This window comes from Eleutherodactylus coqui, chromosome 2 (assembly GCF_035609145.1).
Source record: "Eleutherodactylus coqui strain aEleCoq1 chromosome 2, aEleCoq1.hap1, whole genome shotgun sequence".
NCBI classification, from domain to species: Eukaryota; Metazoa; Chordata; class Amphibia; order Anura; family Eleutherodactylidae; genus Eleutherodactylus; species Eleutherodactylus coqui.
In genome coordinates this window covers 244779134-244802466 of record NC_089838.1, presented here as the reverse complement: position 1 = coordinate 244802466, position 23333 = coordinate 244779134, and the positions used below count along the sequence as shown (strand labels likewise).

Here is a 23333-nt window from a genome sequence, read left to right as displayed (position 1 = left end):
CCCTTTTTTGTGTTTCCTTTTACATTTTTTGGATTATCCGCATTCATACATGAGAATTCATACTTTAGGACACAATTAATATGCCCAGATCAGACAGCAATATGTTATAAATATTCATGCAGCTAGAAAACTCTACAAAAACATAATTAAAGCCCTGGGTGTACATTATTCCAGGGTCAGACAAGTTATCTACGAAAGGAGAAAATTGTTGGCATCCTGTTAAGATCACTTCAAAAGCAGAATGGGCAATCCTGAAACGGGTGAGAAAGAACCCAAAGGTAACTGAAAAGATCTAAAGAAAAATTGACACACTGGAAAAACCTTCATTCATGTTTCCACGACAGAGACGTCCCACAAGACTAAGTACACTCTCCTACAGCTGTTTGCACCTTACCTTACGAACACCAGATCATCTTTTTCTAAAGCTTTGTTATTTCTTCCTGGGTTACCTACGTTTATGCCATCTGCTGTGCACTGATCTGTCCTGTGCTCTCCCCCTTTGTGGTGGATCTGAGGAATATCACACCTTGACACACACTAAAATTATAGATATTTTTGCATGCTAAGTCTGAACGCTCTTCCTAAAGCATTTCTTTTCCAAATACATTTTTCTGCCATTTGAAAAAATATATATATTAGTTGGGAAATAAACTAAAAAGGAAGGACAGTTATATCTGTAGGTGCAGGATCTCTGGTGTGAATCGACATCTCCATCACATCCCATAAATGCTCAATTGGGCTCATGTTGGGCAAACATACAGGCCACAACATTCTTAGGAACTCTCCAGAATGCTTCTCTAACCGTTTCTGGACAACTTGGATTCAACGGCAAAGTGTATTATCCTGCTGTTATATTCCATCACTTTAGGGTACATGAAGGGCTGCAAATGATCACTAAGCAGTGATATGTAGCATGCATTGGTCAGTAACGTGTTTAGACAGATCAGTGGACTCAAAACAAACCCCATATCGGCATGGGCTTGCGCATTACCTTGTGAACAGCTAGGGTCCCTGACTTTATGGGGTTCGTGCCATACGATAACCCTACCAGCAGTCCAAAACAATTGGTACCGTAACTCAGTGGACTGCCACTGCCGTAACTCATGCTGCCACATGTTGCCAGCCCCCTAGGGCATGTCTGCTTATGTTTTTACAGGATTTAATAGATGCAATAGTTACTGCATTTCTGAAGCACAGGTAAATGTCATCTATGTTCTTTGTCTATAGATAAATGTACATAGAAGGGTATGGTTGGGATGGGAACAATATTTTGTACAACCGCTGATTTTATTTTAAGGCTATATTATAAAATACCAGGAAATGGAGTGTGACAGACATCTTGTTATTTCATCCTCATTAATCCCTGGGTAATGACAACAAACTGAGTCACATTGGGACATTCCAAAAGGCAAATAATTACTCTGCAATTTGGCAAAGAAGACAAAAGTCAGATTATTAATGTTTATTTATGTCACAAACTTCATCTGCTCATCCATCGTTAACATAATATCTAAATAATAAACTCTTATCCTAACACAGGCTCTCTATTTACTTTCCTGATGAAGAAATATGACACAAAGCCTATTAACATTTACTAACCGCTTTGAAGTGTGAATATGTGACTATATTATATATATACTGAGTAAATAGTATTGTGCAAAAGTTTTAGGCAGGTGTGCAAAAAATGCTGCAAAGTGAGAATGTCTTCCAAAATAGAAGTGTTAATAGTTTGTGTTAATTAACAAAATGCAAAGTGAATGAAAAAGGGAATTCTAAATCAAATCAATATTTGTTGTGACCACTCTTAGCCTTCAATTCTACTTGCACACAGTTTTTGAAGGAGCTTGGCAGATAAGTTGTTCCAAATCATGCCTGAGACCTAAGCCCAGATCTTCTGTAGATGTAGGCTTCCTCAAATCCTTCTGTCTCTTCATGTAATCCTAGGTAGACCTAATATTGATATGGGGGACATAGCATCACGTCCAGGGCTCCTTGTTCTTCTTTATGCTGAAGATAGTCCTAAATGACATTGGCTGGATGTTCGGGTCGTCTTGCTACAGAATAAAGCCAATTAGACACCTTCCAGATGATACTGCATGACGGACAAGTATCTGCCTGTATTTCTCAGCATCGAGGACACCATTAATCCTGACTAAATCCCCAACTTCATTTCTGAAATGCAGCCCCAAATGTACAGGGTTCCTCCACCATGCTTCACTGTTGCCTGCAGACACTCATTATTGTACCGCTCTACAGGCCTTCAGTTGCAGCTAAATATTTTAAATTTTGACTCATCGGTCGAGAACACCTGCTGCCATTTTTCTGCACCCCAGTTCTTATGTATTTGTGCACAGTTCATTCGCTTGGCTTTTTTTCTACATCAAAGGCATGGCTTTTGGGCCTCAATTCTTCCATCAAGATCACTTTTGCCTAGACTTCTTTTTACAGTAGATGGGTGTACCTGGGACCCACGGGTTTTTGCAAGTTATGAACTGATGGCCCTACTGGACATCTTCTGATTTTAAAAAGAAGTAAGGCCGCTTGCACACGGCATGCAGGGATTTCACGTGGGAAATCCTGCATGGAATCCGTCAGTGCCCACTGCCGGTGACCTTGCTTACCTGTCTTTTCTTTTTTTTTCTGTACTGCAGATGTGCCACTGGCGCACTTGTGCAGTACAGATTACCCTGCGCCGTCGCTAGGCGATGACGCAACCCTTCCTCAATGCTCATTGCGGAAGGGCCGCGGGATGGACAGCTTCCATTGACTTCAATGGCAGTACCTGCTATGGACCAGACATCTATCCATTACAATATGGCCAATGTCAAAATCATTCTGGGTGTTATGCGTGCCCATTTTTTTTTCTTGCTTCCAAGACAACATCTTCAAGGACTATTTACTTGGTTAGGGCGCCTACCCACTTGCGTTGCTGATTTTCGCGCGGGAAAAACGCAGCGTTTTTTGCGCGTTTTTTGCAGCCCTCCATTGACAATCATGGGTGCATTAAGAGAAAAATAAGGAGACATATGCAACTGACAGTTCCTATGTGAAAAAACCCCACGAAACGGAAAAAAAACCCCAGATGGACAAGAACACATTCTATACTAATTGCTCTAGAGAAAAAACGCAAAACATCACAGGAAGAAAAATCGCAAGTGGGTAGGCACCCTAACTCATATATCTGTCGTCCCTTGTCTGGTGCATTATCACAAAATAAACCTTGTTAATGTCACCTGTCACTGTTTAGATTGGGTTCCCACACTTCGATTTTTTTTTTTTAACCTTTTTTTTTTTGTTTTTGCATTTTATTGCTAACTCATTGTGGTCTTTATGTGCTTTTTAAATGCAGAGAAAATGTATTTTAAAAACTCCATGCGTTTTACTACAAATTACCACAGTTTTGATATGCAGATTAGGGCTAAACACTTTCTACAAATGAAACGCATTTAAAAAACACATGGCCAGAAACTGCTTAGCAATACTAGACAATTTGTGGTAACATATGTGATTTCTAACTTGCATTTTTCCCACATTTACCAAGTTCAAGCGTTTGCAGCAAGAATGATGTCCAATTTGACTTATACAATGCAACAATAGGACTTAGTTATTCTGGCTACAAGTATGCCTATAAACAGTACTCAATGTCAAGCAGCAACTGCCAAAGCCATTACAATTTTTGGTTTTATTTTAAAAAGATAAACTATGATCCTAAGCTAATTTTACAAGGGATTTATTAGTCTTTTATAAATCCCTTGTAAGAACACTCTACGTTGGAAAACAATATAGAAGAGCCGAGGAGGGTTCAAAGGCAAGCGACTTGAGTATTAAATGGCAGGGCTTGCTTACCAGAGAGACTAGGAAGATTTAGACTTGTTTAACTTGGAAAAATAGACTTCATACAGTAAATGATCTTATTTACATGTAATGAATGTGTAGTCAGGGCAAACATGAACATGATTTATTAATCCCAAGAACTATACGAAGGACAAAGAGACATTCCCTTTGTCTACAGGAAAGGTGTTTTAAAGATTAGCCTAGGGAAGGCTTCTTTACAAAGTAGTTAAACTATGGAATACGCTTCCACAAGAGGTAGTAATGGTAATATGACAGTATTCAAAAACGGGCTTGATGCTTATCTAATACGACATTGAAGGTTATAATTTATCATTGAATGATTGATAATCGATCTGAAACATATTGAACTTGATGGAGATATGACTTTTTGCAACCTACGTTAACTATGTAGCTATTAATACAAATCAAGTCAGGCTTTGAAATAGTGCAGAAGATCCACAAATCCTGAATCCAATAGAAATACTTTCATTATTTCTTGTTTTCACCCTCCTCAAATATTGCATATTCATGTAACAGCCTCCATAGGATATCAAAATTGCATTTACGTTTATTCTTCAGATACAAAAAATTACAACTGTTAACCAGAGTCTGTAGTGAACCCTCCTCCTGCAAATACAAGTGGTACCAGGTGGTCAGAACAACCGAATTTGTGTTTAGTGGAAATATTATTTGAGTTTGGTCCGTGTGCTGTGCAGTTACTGAAAATTTGAAGTCAAGTTGTAATCCCTATAGAAGACTCTGTGCTGGCCAATCTCATGTTATTACACAATCTGCTGGCGGTGTACATGTTATACTTATATAGCTGTTGCGTGGTCAGGGACAAATTCATAGGAAAGGTCACAAGGACACTTGAAGGCACAAGAGCAACCATATACAAGTTCAGCCACAGAAAAGTAGCTCACCTCTGCAACAGGAAAAATAGATAAGTGGATTGTTTTTCCAAAGCTTTATTGATTTACCAAAGTTACAACAGATGTTGGAAGTGGCCCCTGTTCTTTTCTATACACCTGTGGGCGTGTTGCAACATATTGGCTGATACTGCCTACAGCTCTTCAACGTTGATGCTGTGGATAGTGTTTGTGATGTTTTCCTTGAGTTTGTCCAGGGTATGAGGATTACTGCCATACATTTTCTGCTTTAAATTTCCCCACAAATAAAAATCAGATGTGGACAAATTCGAACAACATGATGCCAAAACCCATTGCTCACAGTTCGCTCTTTCGTAAACAGTTCATGAACTTGTGAGTCAGTGAGTCATGGGAGGTATGCCATGTTACCCCATCTTGTTGGAAAAAGCAGTACATTCTTTCTTCTGGTGTTAGTAGGTTGTAAAAATGTTCAAACATGTCCAGATAAATTGCAGTATTCACAGTTCAATGGAAGAAAATTGGGATCAGAGTTCGTGTTCCTGACACTGTGCGCCAATTGCCAATTTTCTGGTCATGCCGTGGTGTTTCGCGAGTCAGTTGGGGGATTTTCAGTAGACCAGTACCTCATATTCTGTGAATTTACGTGACCTGATAAATGAAACCATGCTTCGGCCGTCATAAAGTACAGCAATGGGTCTAAAAGAACTCCTCATAGTCAGCAACCACATACTGTGATTTACATGCTTAGCTTTGTCGAACTCCTTCAGTTCCTGCACTCATTATTCAATATGGTTTCAGGTTTAGAGATTTCAGCACTCAACAACATGTTGTCCGTGATACATCAACATGCTGGAACAGTCTCTAAGTTGATTTCTGTGGATTATTTGAAATCTGCTGCTGAATGTCATGGATAACTTTGAACATCCGGATTGACAGAGGCCTCAGTTTCTTTGTTAGCGACAGACCAGTTTGGAGCCATTTCTTAACCAGGCTCTTAATACAACATTTAGCAGGTGCTATCGGACCTGGGTACTGGTTGGCGAAGGCCTCTCTCCATAATTAATCTTCTATGCACATAACTTTTCACAATAACTATTCGCTGCTGCAGGAAGAACACCACAGAGCAGATTTATGAAAGCTGTTTTTGTGCCCACAGCAACCAATCACATCACAAGTTGCATTTCTTATACTGCTGAGGTAAAATGAAAGCTGCGCTGTGATTGGTTGCTATGGGCAATAGAGATGAGCGAGCACCAAAATGCTCGGGTGCTCGTTACTCGGCACGAAATTTTCGCGATGCTCGAGGGTTTGTTTCGAGTAACGAACCCCATTGAAGTCAATGGGCGACCCGATCATTTTTGTATATCGCCGATGCTCGCTAAGGTTTCCATTTGTGAAAATCTGGGCAATTCAAGAAAGTGATGGGAACGACACAGCAACGGATAGGGCAGGCGAGGGGCTACATGTTGGGCTGCATCTCAAGTTCCCAGGTCCCACTATTAAGCCACAATAGCGGCAAGAGTGGGCCCCCCCCTCCCAACAACTTTTACTTCTGAAAAGCCCTCATTAGCAATGCACACCTTAGCTAAGCACCATACTACCTCCAACAAAGCACAATCACTGCCTGCATGACACTCCGCTGCCACTTCTCCTGGGTTACATGCTATCCAACCCCCCCCCCCCCCCGCACGACCCAGTGTCCACAGCGCACACCAAAGTGTCCCTGCACAGCCTTCAGCTGCCCTCATGCCACACCACCCTCATGTCTATTTAAAAGTGCATCTGCCATGAGGAGGAACCGCAGGCACACACTGCAGAGGGTTGGCACGGCTAGGCAGCGACCCTCTTTAAAAGGGGCGGGGCGATAGCCCACAATGCTATACAGAAGCAATGAGAAATATAATCCTGTGCCACCGCCATCAGGAGCTGCACACGTGGGCATAGCAATGGGGAACCTATGTGCCACACACTATTCATTCTGTCAAGGTGTCTGCATGCCCCAGTCAGACCGCGGTTTTTTATAGTCACAGGCAGGTACAACTCCGCAATGGGAATTCCGTGTACACCCACAGCATGGGTGGCTCCCTGGAACCCACCGGCTGTACATAAATGTATCCCATTGCAGTGCCCATCACAGCTGAGGTAACGTCCGATTAAATGCAGGTGGGCTTCGGCCCACACTGCATGCCCCAGTCAGACTGGGGTTCTTTAGAAGTGGACACATGCAGTTACAACTCCGTGTGGACCGACAGCATGGGTGGGTGCCAGGAAGCCACCGGCGGTACATAAATATATCCCATTGCATTGCCCATCACAGCTGAGGTAATGTCATGTTTAATGCAGGTGGGCTTCGGCCCACACTGCATGCCCCAGTGAGACTGGGGTTCTTTAGAAGTGGACACATGCAGTTACAACTCCGTGTGGACCGACAGCATGGGTGGGTGCCAGGAAGCCACCGGCGGTACATAAATATATCCCATTGCAGTGCCCAGCACAGCTGATGTAACGTCAGCTTTAATGCAGGTGGGCAAAAAATTAATTGGATTACACTGTAGGCGAGGGCCCCAAAAAATTGGTGTACCAACAGTACTAATGTACGTCAGAAAAATTGCCCATGCCCAACCAAGAGGGCAGGTGAAACCCATTAATCGCTTTGGTTAATGTGGCTTAATTTGTAACTAGGCCTGTAGGCAGCCCAGTTAAAATAAAAATTGGTTCAGGTGCAAGTTTCAACGCTTTAATGAGCATTGAAAAGTATAAAAATTGTTTACAAAAATTATATGACTGAGCCTTGTGGGCCTAAGAAAAATTGCCCGTTCAGCGTGATTACGTCAGGTTTCAGGAGGAGGAGCAGGAGGAGGAGGATGAATATTATACACAGATTGATGAAGCTAAAAGGTCCACGTTTTTGATGGTGATAGAGAACAATGCTTCCATCCGCGGGTGCAGCCTACGTATTGTTTAGGTATCGCTGCTGTCCGCTCGTGGAGAAGAGAAGTCTGGGGAAATCCAGGCTTTGTTCATCTTGATGAGTGTAAGCCTGTCGGCACTGTCGGTTGACAGGCGGGTACGCTTATCTGTGATGATTCCACCAGCCGCACTAAACACCCTCTCTGACAAGACGCTAGCCGCAGGACAAGCAAGCACCTCCAGGGCATACAGCGCGAGTTCAGGCCACGTGTCCAGCTTCGACACCCAGTAGTTGTGGGGGGCAGAGGCGTCACGGAGGACGGTCGTGCGATCGGATACGTACTCCCTCACCATCCTTTTACAGTGCTCCCGCCGACTCAGCCTTGACTGGGGAGCGGTGACACAGTCTTGCTGGGGAGCCAGAAAGCTGTCAAAGGCCTTAGAGAGTGTTCCCCTGCTTGTGCTGTACATGCTGCCTGATCTCTGCGCCTCCCCTGCTACCTGGCCCTCGGAACTGCGCCTTCGGCCACTAGCGCTGTTGGATGGGAATTTTACCATCAGTTTGTCCGCCAGGGTCCTGTGGTATAGCATCACTCTCGAACCCCTTTCCTCTTCAGGTATGAGAGTGGAAAGGTTCTCCTTATACCATGGGTCGAGCAGTGTGTACACCCAGTAATCCGTAGTGGCCAGAATGCGTGTAACGCGAGGGTCACGAGAAAGGCATCCTAACATGAAGTCAGCCATGTGTGCCAGGGTACCTGTACGCAACACATGGCTGTCCTCACTAGGAAGATCACTTCCAGGATCCTCCTCCTCCTCCTCAGGCCATACACGCTGAAAGGATGACAGGCAAGCAGCATGGGTACCCTCAGCAGTGGGCCAAGCTGTCTCTTCCCCCTGCTCCTCATCCTCCTCATGCTCCTCCTCTTCCTCCTCAACGCGCTGAGATATAGACAGGAGGGTGCTCTGACTATCCAGCGACGTATTGTCTTCCCCCGCCTCTGTTTCCGAGCGCAAAGCGTCTGCCTTTATGCTTTGCAGGGAACTTCTCAGGAGGCATAGCAGAGGAATGGTGACGCTAATGATTGTAGCATCGCCGCTCACCATCTGGGTAGACTCCTCAAAGTTTCCAAGGACCTGTCTGCCAACCAGGCCCACTCTTCTGTAAAGAATTGAGGAGGCTGACTCCCACTGCGCCGCCCATGTTGGAGTTGGTATTCCACTATAGCTCTACGCTGCTCATAGAGCCTGGCCAACATGTGGAGCGTAGAGTTCCACCGTGTGGGCACGTCGCACAGCAGTCGGTGCACTGGCAGATGAAACCGATGTTGCAGGGTGCGCAGGGTGGCAGCGTCCGTGTGGGACTTGCGGAAATGTGCGCAGAGGCGGCGCACCTTTCCGAGCAGGTCTGACAAGCGTGGGTAGCTTTTCAGAAAGCGCTGAACCACCAAATTAAAGACGTGGGCCAGGCATGGCACGTGCGTGAGGCTGCCGAGCTGCAGAGCCGCCACCAGGTTATGGCCGTTGTCACACACGACCATGCCCGGTTGGAGGCTCAGCGGCGCAAGCCAGCGGTCAGTCTGCTCTGTCAGACCCTGCAGCAGTTTGTGGGCCGTGTGCCTCTTCTCTCCTAAGCTGAGTAGTTTCAGCACGGCCTGCTGACGCTTGCCCACCACTGTGCTGCCACGCCGCGCGACACCGACTGCTGGCGACGTGCTGCTGCTGACACATCTTGATTGCGAGACAGAGGTTGCGTAGGAGGAGGAGGAGGGTGGTTTAGTGGAGGAAGCATACACCACCGCAGATACCACCACCGAGCTGGGGCCCGCAATTCTGGGGGTGGGTAGGACGTGAGCGGTCCCAGGCTCTGACTCTGTCCCAGCCTCCACTAAATTCACCCAATGTGCCGTCAGGGAGATATAGTGGCCCTGCCCGCCTGTGCTTGTCCACGTGTCCATTGTTAAGTGGACCTTGTAACCGCGTTGGTGAGGGCACGTAAAATGTTGCGGGAGACGTGGTCGTGCAGGGCTGGGACGGCACATCGGGAAACGTAGTGGCGACTGGGAACTGAGTAGCGCGGGGCCGCAGCCGCCATCATACCTTTGAAAGCCTCCGTTTCCACAACCCTATACGGCAGCATCTCCAGGCTGATAAATTTGGCTATGTGCACGTTTAACGCTTGAGCGTGCGGGTGCGTGGCGGAGTACTTGTGCTTGCGCTCCAACACTTGCGCTAGCGACGACTGGACGGTGCGCTGAGAGACATTGGTGGATGGGGACGAGGACAGCAGAGGTGAGGGTGTGGGTGCAGGCCAGGAGACGGTAGTGCCTGTGTCCTGAGAGGGGGGTTGGATCTCAGTGGCAGGTTGGGGCACAGGGGGAGAGGCAGCGGTGCAAACCGGAGGCGGTGAACGGCCTTCGTCCCACCTTGTGGGGTGCTTGGCCATCATATGTCTGCGCATGCTGGTGGTGGTGGCTCCCCGGCTGATCTTGGCGCGACAAAGGTTGCACACCACTGTTCATCGGTCATCTGCACTCTCAGTGAAAAACTGCCAGACCTTTGAGCACCTCGGCCTCTGCAGGGTGGCATGGCGCGAGGGGGCGCTTTGGGAAACAGTTGGTGGATTATTCGGTCTGGCCCTGCCTCTACCCCTGGCCACCGCACTGCCTCTTCCAACCTGCCCTGCTGCTGCACTTGCCTCCCCCTCTGAAGACCTGTCCTCAGTAGGCGTAGCAAACCAGGTGGGGTCAGTCACCTCATCGTCCTGCTGCTCTTCCTCCGAATCCTCTGTGCGCTCCTCCCTCGGACTTACTCCAATTACTACTACCTGAGTGATAGACAACTGTGTCTCATCGTCATCGTCCTCCTCACCCACTGAAAGCTCTTGAGACAGTTGCCGGAAGTCCCCAGCCTCATCCCCCGGACCCTGGGAACTTTCCAAAGGTTGGGCATCGGTCACGACAAACTCCTCCGGTGGGAGAGGAACCATTGCTGGCCATTCTGGGCAGGGGCCCGGGAACAGTTCCTGGGAGTCTGCCTGCTCCTCAGAATGTGTCATTGTAATGGAGTGAGGAGGCTAGGAGGAAGGAGGAGCAGCAGCCAGAGGATTCAGAGTTGCAGCAGTGGACGGTGCAGAATTCTGGGTGGTCGATAGATTGCTGGATGCACTTTCTGCCATCCACGACAGGACCTGCTCACACTGCTCATTTTCTAATAAAGGTCTACCGCGTGGACCCATTAATTGTGAGATGAATCTGGGGACCCCAGAAACTTGCCTCTCTCCTAATCCCGCAGCAGTCGGCTGCGATACACCTGGATCAGGAGCTCGGCCTGTGCCCACACCCTGACTTGGGCCTCCGCGTCCTCACCCGCGCCCACGTCCTCTAGGACCCCTACCCCTCAGCATGCTGTATTACCAGTAGTGCAGAAACAGAACGCTGTAATTAAATGTGCCGCTTATTGGCCTGTGGCTGGAGGCTGACTTCCGTTACGGAACGCACAGCAGAGCCAGGAAACAATTTTGCGCACGCCTGTAGTGAGACGTAGGTGCGTATGACTGAGCTAGTGGAATTCACAGCGCAGAAGCAGTCAAGTGGCCAAAGGCCAGTAGTAGGCCTTAAGTATTTTGCTTCTATTTTTTTAAAATGCTGAGCTGATACAGCAGACAGATACTGTAGGCAGCGTATAATATTATGTATACTGTTTCCCTCTGGCGGGATGACGGCGCTGATGTAACAGAGACAGCAGATCCAGGAAACAATTTTGCGCAAGCCTGCTGTAATGCTTAGCTGCGTATTAATTAGGACTACTACCCCCAGCAGATAGATACTGTAGGCAGCGTATAATATTATGTATACTGTTTCCCTCTGGCGGGATGACGGCGCTGATGTAACAGAGACAGCAGATCCAGGAAACAATTTTGCGCAAGCCTGCTGTAACGCTTAGCTGCGTATTAATTAGGACTACTACAACCAGCAGACACGCAGTAAACTGAAGACGGTCACAGGCAGCCCAAATATAGTATTTTTCCCCAATTTTTTGGAAAAAGCCCACTGCCTATATAGCCTGAATATCTCTTTCCCTGCCTCACCAGTACTGGCCCTATACTCTGTACAATGACTGCAGACTGCGGACGCAATGCTCTGCACGCCCGATATACAAAAAAAAAATTGTGCAACACTGCTAAAAGCAGCCTCAACAGTACTGCACATGGACAGATGTGGCCCTAAGAAGGACCGTTGGGGTTCTTGAAGCCTAAAATCACTCCTAACGCTCTCCCTATAGCAGCTCCGGCACCAGCAGCACTTTCCCTGATCTCTGTCAGAATGCATCTGTGGCGAGCCGCAGGAGGGGAGGGGCCGATTTATATACTCGGGTGACACCTGATCTCGCCAGCCACTCACTGCAGGGGGGTGGTATAGGGCTTGAACGTAGCAGGGGGAAGTTGTAATGCCTTCCCTGTCTTTCTATTGGCCAGAAAAGCGCGCTAACGTCTCAGAGATGAAAGTGAAAGTAACTCGAACATCGTGTGGTGCTCGCCTCTAGTAACGAGCATCTCGAACATGCTAATACTCGAAAGAGTATCAAGCTCGGACGAGTACGTTCGCTCATCTCTAATGGGCAACAAAGACAGGTTTTCTTTCAGACAGCTTTCATAAGAACGTGGTGATGGGATTAGAGGCAGGCTACTTTTCGGTTGTCCACCCTGTACAATAGACTGGTGAAAACCTTTGAATAACGTCTAGTTGGTGCATGCTGTGGTAGTAGTTTTTCTCTCTTTCATCCATAGCAGCACTGTTGGTTCAAGCCGTCGGCCATCTTGTAATCTGAATTCCTGGAGGATGTGTAGTTTGGCACGCTCTATTGATCCAGCTCAAAATAGCAGGGCAGCTGAGTGGAAACCAAACGGATCCCATTATAGTCAATGGGGTCTGTTCAAAGCTGTTTGGTTCAGTTTTGAAAATGAACAATTCTGCCGCTTGGGTACCCCTTTCTTCATCCCCAACCAGAGCAGGAAAGCGGAACCTGGAGCGCAGGTGTAAAACCACCCTATATGTGCACCAAAATCCACATGATTTTCACCATAGAATACAAAAATGAAATCTATTGTAGTGGTGCAGTATCAGAATGACCTGCAGAGGGTTCTAGTCAGGCAGTCTGATACCTGGAAATGAAAAGATAGGGTTAACACCTGATGGGTGTAGCAGGAATTAGGTGCATATAAACCAGTTCCTGCCAGAAGCAAGGGGGGAAGTTACAGCTCGGCAGTGCAGGACAGGCTGCAAGCTGGGGTCCAGTGAGGACCAGCAAAGGCCCTGAGGTTGAAAGGGACAACAATCCTAACCTCACACCCAGATGGGGTGTTAATGGCCTTAGCAGTGGACCAATTGGGTCTGTCACCCGGTCTGACGGATGCTGTGAATAAAGGCTGGCATGAGCCAGATTTAAAGAAATTTTCTGTTGCTGGAGCAGATTTGTGTGCAAGGTGCGCCACTTCCTGACTGTGCGGACGGCGATCTAGAGGCGAGTGTACCCAACTTGTCACACTATGATGAAAACCCATTGCTTTTACAAGGTAGACAGAACATGCAATAGGCTTGGAAATCTACAGCAGATTTTTTCAGCTGCAGATTTTTTCTACTATGAGTGAATGGGTTTTGTTAAAAGTCCATGCACTTACATTGTTGCGGGATTTTGACATGCATCTCTATTGCCGAAATTCCGCAAAATTCTGCGGTGTGTGAACTCACCCTTATAGACATGGGAAACAAGTCACACAATAAGTAGCCGCAAATGATCTGTTATATGTAACTGTGACAACTGGATTGCATTTCCTTTACTGTACTAGTGGGACAGGCTCTGGATTTCATTACGGGGATGATTACTGCAAGCATCTGGCTGGAAGCGATGTTATACATCCATATAAAACAATGAAATATTAGTTGCTTGTTAGAACATTACATGGAGGACTCTTGTTTTGAACTTGAGGAAAAAAACACATCTGCTTCAATCCTTAGGGTATGTACGTAGGATGGAATTTTCGCCCAGATTTTGGTGCATATTCTGCTCTGAAATCTACCAATAAACCGCCTCTTGTTGGGAAATTCACATTACTCTTCAAACGGCACAGATTTCCTTCGTACAAAATTAAAATCTGCATTGCATTAAAAGAGTAAGTGTCAAGTAACTTACTGCGGCAGGTTCAGTGAGGAAAGCAGGAGGATTAGGACACACGGATTCATCCCATCAAATAAGGCTAATTTGTAGATGTAAGACATACCAGACTGCACATCTCCAGCACAAATGTGAGGATCTGCCTTGAATTTGTGGATTCTGTTGCCCATCACATCTAATTTTTTCCATCTCAAAAATCTGTTAATTGAACATAGCCTTACACATCTAAATAGGTGTGGGAGAACCTGTGTACAACCTTGTAGAGAAGATGCTTCCCTGCTTGTCACCAGCCTGTACTCCTGCCTACCAGTTTATAGGACTTCTTATGGTCACCTACTTGGCCAGTTGTTATTCGGTTACTAAAATGTAAAAATAATCCAATATAAATTTACTAATTATATATATTTGTTTATTCCACTGCACTTTACAAATCAGAGTGTAGAAGAACAGGCAATATCAGACATTACATAAAATATATTACAATAAAAATTTTTTGCACCGATTGTGGATCCGTGTAAAAAAAAATGCACGTCTAACAGCACCATTTAAGTCAATGGGTTAGTATATTATGTTGCAAACACGGGCTACACACACAAAGGGTATTAGTGTATCTTGAGGCCACCAGGAAGTCCTGGTGGAGTCAAGATTGACAGGGGGGTGACTACCCCTGTACCTGATTGACTGCAGAGCTGGTGGGACTGCAGGTCCTGGAAGCCCACTAAGCATTTTTTTCCTAAGGCGCCCCACAAGGCAGAACCCCAGCTATTGAAGAAGCCCAGAGCGGCCTGGGTGAAGCAGAGTTCTTAGCGGCTTTAGCAACACCGACCGACAAGCGCTGTCCCTCCCCCACAATGGCTGCAGCTGTGGGAGCAGTGAGCAGGGGAGTGCCGCCGGCACCTGACTTATAGCACATAGGCAGCGGGCGGGACGTAGGCTACAGATGCAGCGGGGGATCACCGGTCAAGCCAGCACAGACTTGAAGGTACAGAGGAAGCGGGCAGGACACAGCGTCTACATGGAGAGGCAGCGGGGGACTGGTGGTCACGGATTACAGAGCCGCCAGCCGTCACCTACCTCAGAGCACTGAGGCAGTGGCTGTGACTGAGCCTTCAAACCCAAGGGGTGACAGCTGCTGCGCTCACACTGACGGTTGCTGTGTGTCGATTGCTTTGGCGGCCCCTGCAGGCATCTGGTGAGGGTAACTTTAATTCTTAGCCTTACATTATTAAATGTAAATGCTGCCACGTTACAGGCCAAACATGGCAGCATTTACAGCTACTTATGTAAGCTCCTAGGACCTTTGTGTCTTGACCCAATCGGGAGCTAGGGGTGTGAGAGGGGCGTTCTTCCTGTTAAACCCCTAACTTCCGGTGGCATCAAGATACACTAATACCCACACAAAGTATACAGATGTGTGAATAAGCACTAAGAGCGAGAGCCCTGCTTCTAAGAGCTTATAGTCTATGAGGAAATTGAGATGACAGAAGGTTAAAGTGCTTGTTCCGTACAATGCTCCAGCCTTCGTTAACTAAATAGGGTTGTATACACTAAATGCATGAGCAAGTCACTAGCTGGTATCTCTAAGCACAGATATGAAGTGCATTAGGATGCATAGATTGGTGGGGGATACTGTTGGAAAAAGGGTTTAGTTCTGAGGAAGAATATAAAAGGGGTAGATGGAGAACAGTTAGATCACTGAATGTGATACATCTCCCTAAAGAGATGTTTTTAGTGGATGCTTGAAACTTGATATTGGTGATTAACCTGATTGTCCGGGGTAGTGTATTCCAGAGAACTGGTGCAGCTCGGGAAAAGTCTTGGAGATGGGAATGAGAGGTTCGGATAATGAAGGAACTCAGTCTAAGATTATTAACAGAACAGAGAGCATGGGTAGGGTAGTAGACAGAGATGAGGGAGAAAATATTGGGTGGGACACCACTGTGGAGAGCTTCATGGATGACAATGATGAGTTTAAATTGTATTCTAAAGCGGACGGGCAACCAATGTAGTGACTGGCACAGGGTAGAGGCTCCATTGTAGCGGTTGGGCAGATGATTAAGCCTGGTTGCTGCATTAAGAATAGACGGTAGAGAAGAGAGTTTAGTGAGGGGAGGAGCAATCAGCAGTGAGTTACAGTAGTCAAGATGAGAATGGATCAGGGCAACAACATAAGTCTGGCTTTTTCCACGGTAAGAGAAGAGCAGTTTCTGGAAATGTTTTCGAAGTTCAGGTAACATGACCATGCAAGTGACTGACTATAGGGAGCAAAGAGAAAATCAGTCAAATATGACTCCAGGACGAAGGGCGTATGCCTAGCAATTATGGTAATACAGTACCACACATTAAAGTGGAAATATCATGTGTAGGTAAGCTAATAGAAAGTGGAAATACAGGAAATTCAGTTTTTAGAAGATTAAGTTTCGGATAGAGAGACATGATGTTAAAGAAAGCAGACAGACAATGGCTAGTGTTTGGAAGTAGTGAAAGGGTAATGTTGCGGAAAGAGGTGTATAATCTGTACTAAAAGCCAAATCTGCCTGATTCCTGCTGCACTCCAAAACATGACGATCCGTAAACATTTCAAAAATGGAAGACATTAAGAAATGGTCTTTCACAAAAGAGGACGTGTCCGTGAGACCCTCTACTTAATCTACACACAATGTGTCTATGCCAACTTCTAATTACAGCTTAAATCCCGCTGTTAGCATTGTACACACAGAGGTGGGGAAAGCTTCAATAGTGATTTTCCTCTACCACATACATTTTCCTCTTCCTATATCACATACAATACGTCTTTGTCCTGAGTGCATCTTGAATATCGGAGTACTTACTGCAGAAAGCGTATTTTTGGAGTGGAACATTTCTGCATCGAAAATCCATTCCATTCGAATGAATGGAATTTTTGGATTTCACATTTTTGGCCCGAAAAATTGTACAGATTTCAGGAAAATATATATTTCCAAATTGGCAATGCTACTACTTCTCGGACCTCGATCCCAAGTCCAATCACCCATCTTACAGCCACACAGTACCTCTCAGCACACAACGTTTTGCTGCTTTCTCCGCAGACCTCTTGTACGTCTGACCTGCCACAGGGCCATAGCCTATGCACTGAACCCCTTTTGGTGTGAACAGTACTCTATCAACTTAACATCACCTAGTGGGACTAGCGTGTTGCCTCTGTGCCTATTGCGTTGCCACACTATTGCTGGCCTACATGAAATACTTCCCATAAATATGGTGATTGAGGTCATTTTTACTTGTCACTAGTCCTGAATGGAGGAACATACACAACATACACAAAGACATGCTGAACATAACAAATCCAAACACAATAATGTACAACTACATCCTAAAGTAGCCCATGGTAGGTGCACAAATATGCAAGGGGAAGGGTGTGACACTGCGAAATACGCAGAAAAAGAACACTTCTGGACTTCATGAGGTTTAAATAGCCGTTAAATCCACGGAAAGGGTGTGTCACGTGCGTGTAAACTGGCCCTGCACGTGCATAAAGTACAGTAATATGCACAGGCACATGCGCAAATCTACCTCAACACGCACTAAAACGTTTCACAGGGGCAGGCGTTTTTGCACAAAGGCTCATATGAAGGCAGACTTTTTTGAGGATTACTTCCACATACATTTGCAGCATGGGAACATCGTTGAGTTATATTCATACATGGCAGATTTGTGCACCTGAAAAAGTGTTCCTTACACCTCAATGGGGCTGTTTCTGAGGTAAGCACATGGATTTCTGCAAGACCCCTTTAAATGAATGGCAGTTACAGGAATTTTTTCAAAAAAATCTACCGCATGGAAATATACCTTAAGGGACTGTTCACAAGGGCTGGAATTAGTCCGCACAGACATTTCTGCGTTACAATGTTATCCCTATGGGGCTTGACTTGGGAACCTATTAAAATCCGCACGTCTTTAATTCAAAACTGCATGATTAAATTCTGTAACGGAAAGGTTTTCTGCTGTGGAATTACGGACGTCTTGTGGAATTGTTGTTGCAGATTCCTAACACACGGGAGATGTAATTCTGCAATTAAAGTCTGCGGAATAAAATGCAATAAATTACGCATAACGAGCTTAATCACATGATCGTGTTTGCGTGCCCAAAACCTGCGTGCGCATTGCGCAGTAAATAGAGCCCATTGCTTTCAATGGGTTAATTTTCACTTCACTACTGTGTGTGCATTACGCAAGCACAAAAAAATAAAGTGTCATGCTGTATTTTGGTGCGTGTTTGCACACCAAAGGCACAATAGTAGTCTATAGGGGTACCCAAATGTGCACCCAATCCGTGTGAAATTGTGCAATGAACTGCGCAATTTTGCGGGGAAAACACCAGGGACTAATTAGGCTGCACAGCTTTTCAAATCATGGCATGGTGTGTCCCGCGCCAATGTGAACAGTCCCCGCTAGGCAGAAAGCACAGTATAAAGTACAGATTTGCACATGATAGCACAGCCTTCACAGCGCATCTCCTTGGGTAATTTGCGCGGCTCCCCCCTCCTCCCTCAATAGACTTCTATGGGAAGCTTTGGTGTGCAAATATGAAAGAAGATAGAACATGCTATGTCTTTATTTGTGCGGCCGAGATGCGCACACAAAAATACATGTCTGTATACAATCGATGGGTTCTATTCACTGCATGTTGTGCGTGCAAATACTTCCATGTTAAGGCCTAAGGGTGTTTTCATACTGAGCCTAATATTTGCTGTGCCGGAAATGCGCACAAAAATAGAGCATGTCACGGGGTTTTTTTGCGGGCGCAATGGATGAACCCATTGAAAACAATGGCCTGTATTATCTACGCATTGGGCACACAGATTTTGCTTGCGCACATGCGGACACATAAACGCTTGTCTGAAGCCCCTCTGAGATGCAAATTTTGACACACATTTAAAAATGGCGTGATTCTACTAGACGTGGATTTTATTTCAGATTTTCCCAGCGGAATATTCTACAGCGTTCAGTAGAATATTCCATTACATGTGAAAGTACCATCAGGCCAATTTCACACGGGCGAGTGCGATATCGGGCCATGAAACTGGACCCAATAACGCACTCGCCAACATGCAATGTTCCTGTGGATCTGAGGCGTTTTCGTGTTTAAATCTGCTTCACATCACTTCAGGGAAGTAGCGATCCCCACCGCGGCTTTTAGGATCACGGAGTATCTCCCATTGTTTTCAATGGGTAAACCTCGCATCGTACTCGCATGCACCTCGCACACCATGCAATGCTGTACCAGCCTATTGAAAACATTGGGCAATGTGATGCGTTCTGACGGAATGCCGAAAGATAGAACATGCGATGCAGGAAAAAGGAAAAAAAAAAACGCTCATGTGTATGACGCCATTCTAGAGAATGGGGTTCATATGCGTGAAAGAATGTGTGTCACGCAACGCATAAGTCTCGTGCGATTTTCTCGGCCATGTGAAAGTGGCCTAAGGGCGCTTTTACAGGGAACAGAATATTCTGCAGAATGCTGTGGAATATCCATCGATGTGGAAAAATCTGCACCAAAATCCGCATGCCTATACGTGGATTTTGATGCAAAATTGAAAATTATAGAATTCTGCTAGCAATTCCGCATCAAACTTTACATTTAGGGCGGCTTAACATGAGTGTATATGCAATTGCGCATGCCTCAGCGCAATGTATTTGTACTTTGAATGAGGTAGATTTGCATACATGTCAGAGCATTTTAATGTACTTTCTGTACACGTAGGGCATGTTAATTTGCGCACAGCAGACGAACACACCCTGACTTAAAAGGCTATTCAGCTGAATGAGGTCCAGATGTGTTCTTTTTTTCACAGAACCTCACTACATATTACACATTTGCAAGTGCACTATGGGGACCTTTGGCACACGAATACACACAAAAATAGGGTAAGCTGCGTTTTTTTGCGTTTGTGAAATGTGCATGTAAAAAAAAGAAAATGAGAATAAATCCGCCACAGAAAGGGAAATATAAAAACATAAAAACAATCACAGAACATGGCCATATACTTACTGACTAAGGAGGGCATATAGCTGCATCCTCTCATCATGCAGGTAGCAGACTACCAAATGAGGGAGCTAATTACACCTCTGAGGGACACCGATGAGACAGCCACTCACACTGCCTCTTGATATAGACGGGGGTGGCTGCTTGGTGTATTCTCCCACACAGAGTAGATACAAACGGCAGACCTTTTGATACATGTAGTTCACCATGCAGACCACAAAACTATTTATGACGCCATAATAGTTTGGCGGGTTGCCCTGCACCTTAAAAAGTGAACCACATGGAATTGAATGTGTTCTATTCTCTGCATATTGTGTGCCCAAATATGTCTGTGTGAAGCCGTCCTCATACCTGCAGATTCTATGTGGATTTGACATTGGAATATTCCTTCCCGTGAGAAAGTGCCCTAGGACAAGCATTTTGTGCAGCATTTTCTAATGCTTGTAAAAATAAAAACACCTTAGGGCAGCCTCACATGGATGTACTTGTGCAAAAAAGGCAATGAAAATAAACCATTGAAATCAATGTGCACGCAAATATTCCCATGTGAAGAAGCCCTTAATTTCAAGCATTTCAAGCTACCTTTGGTGGCATTATTTCATTACATTTGAATTGTACACTTTTTCTGCCACTTTTGAAGTCCCATAGAGAAGCCAATGGTAAAAGCAGCAGAAGAAGCACCGCACACCGAGCATGCTGCATTTTGAAAAGACTGCCACAAAAACACCGCAAACAAAAATGCATTGCATTTAGGCTTTCCAATAATTTGCTATAAGCTTTACTGCAACATATGGCTGCAGCATTTGGTTAAAAAAAAATTAGTTTTAAAAGCAATTTTTTAAAACTAACTTTAATTTGGTTTCACACATTATGGGTAAAAACACCACGTTTAGTGTTTTTCTCCTGAGTGTTTTTTGAAAGCTGCAGCCAGGTAAAAGTTAATAGGAAAATAATAAAATACTAAGTGCAGTACAAGTAGTGCAGTTTTTTTTCTCTTGTTTCACTTTACATCTTCAAATTATCTTCCATAGTTGCACTAGAATTTCTTTTGCCATTAAGAAGACAGTAACCAGCTGCCCTGAATCTGAATTGTTATTTGGAATAATGAACCCTGTTTAGAATGGACCTAAGAAAAGATTTTACATGTTGCTTCTGTGCCACATAATGACCAAGAAAGAAGTAAATCCAATATTACATTTGTAGAACAGTGGCAGATATACAAGAATGTGCATTCAATCCTAAAAGTAACTTCTTACCTTAATCTTGTCCTGAGCTTTCCCTGGTATAAGATTCTCCTGGCAGCTGTACTCGCCTGCTTCATTGTTTGCTACACCCATTTTTTTTTTTTACAGAAATGTACGCTCTGAGATTTACCTATACACAGATCTGCATGGTAATTATCATAGTTTTTTGGCATATCCCTTTCCAGTTCCTCCAGAATATTATTTCAGTTGTGGTTAACTATCAGTACTGTCGCAATACTACACAATACTTGATTGTTACAACTACACAATTATTGTATTGAGCCCAGAACTACTTGAACCATGACACAGTTTTTATAATTTAGTCTCTGTGCACCACCGCTATGGATCTGAAGCAAAGCCATCAATATGTGATAGAACTGTAGATTGTCAACTTTAATTTAAGGAGTTTAACAAAAAAAATTGCTTTGTAGTTTAGGAATTACAGCCAATTTTACATAGCAATTGGACAATTAACTAAAAAGCAGATTCCTGATCACTATTTCATAACAAATTAACCCTTTCCGATCCACTGTGTGGCATCTGAAGACATTCTGATTGAAGGCTGTACAGCTTTGATGTCGGGAAACATCCAGCAGGGTATTCTTACTGTATATTACTGGCCGCTATGTTGTCGGAGGACCTCTCCAGCATGTCCCGTACCGCAGTACTGGCTCTAGCCAGCAAACGGCACCATTGTATAATGGCAAAAAGAGAAAGCCCCCTAGGAAACCCTGAATCCAAAATTGGATTGCAAAGGGTTAAAGTGTGTTGTGTTGTTTCAGTATAAAAAATGTTAACAGCTGGGCATGCTTTAAAATGAAAAACATAATGCATACTCACATGTCTTCAGTTCCCCAGGGCACAGCTAAATGGATCTCACTGCTCCACCCGCATTCTTCACCACTGGATGTCAAGTGATCACTGCAGCCAATCTGAGGCTGCAGCAAACTCCTGGCATCATAGTACATGCATGTAAGTGCTGATGCCAGGAGTTTGGAAAGTGACACTGTAGGCTTTGACTGGCCGCAATGGCTACCTGACTTTTGGTGGTTGAGGATGGGGACAGTGAAGCGGTGCCCCAGGGAACTGGAGTCAAATGAATAATGTTTTTATTTTAATGCAAACCTAGCTTTTAATTATATTGAACAATACAACCTCTTTAAGGAGATAAAAGGTCTGGATTTGTTTTCAAGTGTTGAATTTGTTTTTGGTAGCTGTCCATGGGTAATATCAATATGTGGTCCAAAGAGGTGTCAGAAAACTATTGGAGAGATAGCAAGAACGTTTGGAGCGGCCAAATCATCAGTTTGATGCATTCTTAACACATGACCAGCTATTTTTTACTTTTTTATCTTCATTTTTTGTCCCCACCTTCCACAAACCATTACTTTTTTATTTTTCCACTGACATAGCCAAGCAGGGCTTGTTTTTTTGAAGGATGAGCTGTATTTTTTATTGCCACCGTCTGATGTACCATATAATGTACTGAAGAACTTTTAAAAAATTTTTAGTAAGGAGAGATGGAAAAAAAATACAATTGTGCCATTTTGGGGGGTGGGAGGGTGAGGGGGGTTAGTCTTTACATTGTTCATGGTGCAGTGAAAATGATGGGATCTTTGTTTTATGGGTCAGTACGATTATTTGGTGATGCCAAATGTATGTCGTTTTTTGTTTTGCCTTCTCCTGCTTTTAAAAAGGTAGATCAATTTTTTTAAACAAAAAGTACTTTCCTTCACCATATTCTGAAAACCATAACTTTTTTATTTTTTCAGCGATTGGGCTATATGAGAGCTTTTTTCTGGCGTGAGCTTTAGTTTCTACTAGTACCACTTTGGGATACATACATACATCTTTTTGATCACTTTATATTCAAAAATTTGGGGAGCCAGAAGAACAAAAAAACACAATTCTTGCATTTTGTACTTTTTTTTTCTTACGACCTTTTCCATGTTGGAGAAATATTGTGATATTTTAATAGTTCAGACTTTTGTGAATATAGCAATACCAAATACATGGGTTTTTGAGTTTTAGGGGAAACGGTGTTTTGAACTTTTAATATTTCATTTTTTCTACTGTTGAAACAATGTGTTTAACTTTTTTTTTTTACACTTTTATTTAGTTCCACAGGGGACTTGACTTTGTGATCATTTGATGGCTTGTAATATATACTGCAATACTTTAGTGTTGCAGTTTTTTTTATAATTATTTTAAATGTTACCTTCAGTAGGCTCTGGGCTGCCATGCTAGCCCATT

At 44.5% G+C, this 23333-nt stretch overlaps 1 protein-coding gene across 3 annotated transcripts in view; it reads right to left on the bottom strand.

Moving 5' to 3' along the window:
* The window catches only part of ANPEP (alanyl aminopeptidase, membrane), a 115970-nt gene that overhangs the window by 81038 nt on the left and 11599 nt on the right, over positions 1 to 23333 (bottom strand). Inside the window, exon 1 of one of the 3 annotated variants that reach the window (XM_066592770.1) lies at positions 21093 to 21204. The exons of 1 other annotated variant lie outside the window; for it this stretch is intronic. The gene's annotated coding sequence lies outside the window, so the exon portion shown is untranslated. Of the gene's footprint in view, positions 1 to 19842; positions 19904 to 21092; positions 21205 to 23333 lie in introns of those variants that run through there. One more of the 3 variants, XM_066592772.1, reaches the window with a different exon arrangement.